The 4,670-nt window shown below is 31.9% G+C and overlaps 1 protein-coding gene across 1 annotated transcript in view; it reads left to right on the top strand.

Moving 5' to 3' along the window:
• The first annotated feature begins 3,437 nt into the window (after positions 1-3,437).
• LOC106462491 (CD9 antigen-like) overlaps positions 3,438-4,670 on the top strand; it is a 39,536-nt gene continuing 38,303 nt past the window's right edge. The window contains exons 1-2 of the mRNA XM_022389768.1: positions 3,438-3,488; positions 3,991-4,068. The gene's annotated coding sequence lies outside the window, so the exon portion shown is untranslated. The remainder of the gene's footprint in view (positions 3,489-3,990; positions 4,069-4,670) is intronic.

Genomic DNA, 4,670 nt, shown 5'->3' on the forward strand with positions numbered 1-4,670 from the left:
GTATATATATATATATACTTATAACACAAACGCTCTGTGACAGAAGATCGGCGGCATATAACCTTGTAGCTTTGGCATAAACTCAAAAAAGTATATAGTGGAAGGGACTCTACCAAGAAATGACACACGATATTTCGAGCCTTGCCATCTGTTACACATATGTTGGATTGGGTATATTATTCAGGAAGAAACACAGATACAAGCATTTCCAAGAAAATATTTCATATGTCATCTATACATGAAATTCAACATGAACATTTTCACTGCCGTGAGAGCATTATCCCTGGTCATTGGAGTATTAGGGGAAACAGATCTTGAATTGGAGAAAGAACCCGTTAGGAAATTGTTTAATTTGATGTGTGGTGGGTATAATTAAACGTTTTTTCAATATTATTATTTTCTCAGTTTTAGGTAAAAGCTTATGTATATATATATATTTCTTAACATCAACATTATAGAAACCAAAATTTATTAAAATTTCTTTGTATTCCAAAATTTATATATTTTCTACAATTTACATTAAACTGGCGTATTGTATAAGATCATAAGATTAATACTATTTTTCATCGTTTCATTGTAGAAACATTCATTTCTTAGTACCGATTTTTCAAATAAACTATACTTTACCATAGTGTTTTTTTTTTATTAATCTCGCACCAAGGTACTCGAATGTTATATGCGTCAGCCGTTCCTAATTTGGAAATGATAAGCTGGGTCTATAAGGAAAACATCTTGTCTATATCACCCATTAACGAACGGAAGTGGGATTGACCGTCATTTAAAACGCCCTCCACCCACACTACTGAAAGGTCAAACATAGTAGGTGATGGGGTTTGAAACCACGACCCACAGATTGCGCCCCCTAACCACGATATTTACTTCTCATAACGAAATTACAAGAATTCACTGACAGAGTTTTTGAATCTGCTCTTATTTTTCTACTTAGCTCAACCAGTTTTCTGTGGTAAATTTAACACTATTTGCCACCACTTAAGAGATCAATCACTTTATGCAAGAACGCTAACTTTTCAAAGCCATTTTGTTTAAAACGTGGATTTTAGCCATGATTATTTTCCACGTGTTGGACAACTATTAGTGTTCTCTTCACATAGCTGTAAGTCCCCATATTGTATAATGTTCTTTTTAGTTTTCTTTGTGTGTGTTTTTTTTTAGTTAAGTTACCACCTGGTAGCTCTGTTGGTAGTTTATATTTTTGGTAGTACTTTATTTTCTATTTGGAGTAACCAACTTTTCTCTATGTATTTCATATCTCACAGCTGGCTTTGGTTTTTACATTATTTATTATCCTCACCTGCTCGCTCTTTAGGTACATCGTTAATTGTTCGTTACTCTAACGATAACAAGTGTAAGGCCATTAAAATTTCATGTCATTCTGTCATTAAGGCCAGGAGTTATTGTCTTCATTACTAGCTATTTTTTGCGAGGGGATGTTAGAACTGGGTAACTTAATCGTTACCTAAGAGCATCGATTAGCATTATATAAACTGATCTATTAACCGAAATTAGGGTTGCAACGGTCTAAAATAAACACGCCGCTACAATCAGGGCTGAACAACGAAAAATGAAGTTTATTTAACTACTAGCGTATAGCCCGACAAAAATGACGGCGTAAGGACTACCACCCCTACCCTAACATCACATTTCATAGCTAACTGAAATAAATAAATTTTGCGAAATAAGGCTTGACCCACAAAGAGGCAGAAAAGTGCAGTCGAGGCAGTCAAACGTTCGTAAAGATCATTTATGTAATGAATCCGTGGCGTATTCATAGAATAATTATTGGTAAAAATCAGTTAGATTAACAACTTCTAATATATAGAAAAGCCAGTGTGTTTTAGTAACACTATATTCCAAGAATGGCTTTTATGTCATGTTGCTTAGCAACAAAAGTGGATCATGCTAATTACATGTGTTTCGCGAGCAATTAATACTATTTTTTCTATTTATAGTTAGTTCCTTCGGTGATATTTTCTACAGACTTGAGTATTTTAAACTAATTTTAACATCGTGAAGATTTATTTCGGCTTAGTTATATTAATATAACTGTTTATAGAAATCTTGAGTTTTTCTCTCTCTCCTTACTAATGACCAAGGTTTTGTATTCCAAATATCTCAACCACTAAAATGCAAGTAGAATGAAAAACCGTTATGATTTCACATGAAATTCTGCCAGTGTTTGTTTATGTTTTTTCGTGATATTCCATGGACAGTCAAGGTGATCGTGACAGACCGTTAGACCAGTGGTCGGCAACCTATGACCCGCCAAAAGTTGGCTTCACCATTGCAACCCGTAAGGGCACAATCATTGTTCAGTTCAAGTTTCTCGGCTATGTGAGAAGAACAACGATATTAAAGGAAAGGGGAAAATATCAAACTGGTCGAACTATAAATTTTTTTGTATGTAACTAAACATACACATTTAAAATACATGTATCGGTATTAATAATTATATGATTATCACTGACCCAACACAATGCTAAATTTTTCAAAAAAAACATAACTGACCAGCGATCAAAAAAGGTTGCCGACCACTGCGTTAGACTATTGCTCTAAAAAATAATTGTATATGTTTTTATATTTTACTCAATATCTTTATTAACTGTTTCAACGTGTCTTGAATCAAATTGAAAACGACGACAAAAAAAAAGTAATATCGATTTTTAGAAATTTTCGCAAGAATTTAAAATAAAGATGAGTATTAAATTCTAATTTTCGTCAAATAACTTTCATAGTTATAGAACAAAACAGTGTAGCGTGTGGTGAATAATTTAACATTCTAATGATTTTTTTTTCTACTGCTCTTAAAAATACCGGTTTTTCTCCTTCAGACAATTTGAAATCTCAAGCATTGTTGGACAAAAATGCGTGGTTACTTGCAGCGAAGAAAGTCATGGATTGTTGGTGGGTGCTTGCAGAGATAAACGAACTGATGGTTCGTATGGTTTACATTTTATCAATTATTTGAATATACTTTTCGTTGAAGTAAAACTAAATCAAACAAATACAGCGTTTCCTTTTAAATAGCTGAGCAGTTTGTCATAATTTTAGTAATATCCTTGTTTGGAGATATTTTTTATTCCAGTAAAATGCTGCTGTTCAGAATTGAAAACAATATAAGGCTATAAATACAGAATTAATTGAACTAAATTGGTAAGCGAATTTCGGGAGTTAATAATATAAAGCAAATTATTAATACATTTACTCAATAAGTTTATTTGAAAACAAAAAAAAATCAATGAGAGAATAATACATCATCGCATCTTTTATTCGTTTGACTGTAGGTAAACTATTTAATTTTATAGAAGTATAAAGCCCTAAGCCAATATTTTCTTTCATATTATTCCTTTTTAACTCGTTTATTTTAATTTTAGTTTCCTGTAGTTGTTGAAAAATGTGAAAAAGATATGATCAGATTTGACCAAGATCGTGAAGAATGGGTTGACATGTGCGTTGACGCAAATTTGATGGTAAATTTTACAAACCAGTTTTTTCTGTAACTCATAACGAGACGTGTTTCTAAGAAAACGCATATTATTGTTCAGCTTTTGCAAAGATATTGTAACGAAAAAGAAAAGATGAAGGATTATTTCGTAAAAAAACCGACGTCTTTTTGTCGTATATTTTACATAAAATGAGAAAGATAGTACTAAAAATAAGTAGAAATATATCTAAACGTGGATGAAAACTACATGTTTTCAGTCTGCTACAACTTTAATTTTCAAATTTGTTTATAGTTATACAATAATAGATCCGACTTTAAGATGTTTTCAAGAAACTATTAATCCTATTTTTCCTACATTCTTCCTACTAAATATTTAATAAATATTTAATATATCTTCTTATTTAACAAAATGTAACGTAATAAAATTATTAGTTATGCTTAATTTTATTAGAACTGATTTATACTTAACACACACACACATATATATATGATTTAATACTAATTGTGTAATAATAACTTAATTGCAGAATTCGGCTGAATCCTGTATATTGGAGAAACTTCTAGACACAAGCATCAACTTGGATTTACTCTTCGCAACCGTTGAGGTATGTAATAGACAGATACTTTAAATAATGTATTTGCTTAGAATTTGTGAGAAAAATCACGTAAACTGCTGACAGTTTTTTCCCCCACAATCCTCTTCTCCCCCGATGGGGAACGGTATGTTTACGGACTTACAACGCTATAGTCCAGGGCTCGATTCCCCGCGGTGAACACACCAGATAGCCCAATGACAAAGAAACAAATACAATCCTTTTAATTTGCCCATTTTTAAATTTTTTTTGTAATGTTCAATCTTAAAAACTCAAAATTTATAAAAAAAAACAACGATTATTTTATACACAATTCTATAAAAATGAGATTGTTTCCAGTCTCCAAATTACTAAAATACAATAACTTACTGTACAGGATAAAAAGTGGTAGAAATCCCGATGAAACTGGAAAACAATCTCATACATTCCACATGTTTCGACGTATATTATTGCGTCATCCTCAGAACTCGTCAGATGATGTGTACAATGAAAGCCAAAATATTCTCTGAAACACTGTTTATGTTTGTATGCAATATAACATTTTCGAATTCGATGACGAGGAACCCACTTTGAGACTAATAATGGCTGGAGACGGCTTGAATGGGTAATGAAGA

This window comes from Limulus polyphemus, unplaced genomic scaffold (genome assembly GCF_000517525.1).
Source record: "Limulus polyphemus unplaced genomic scaffold, Limulus_polyphemus-2.1.2 Scaffold1181, whole genome shotgun sequence".
Classification (NCBI taxonomy): Eukaryota; Metazoa; Arthropoda; class Merostomata; order Xiphosura; family Limulidae; genus Limulus; species Limulus polyphemus.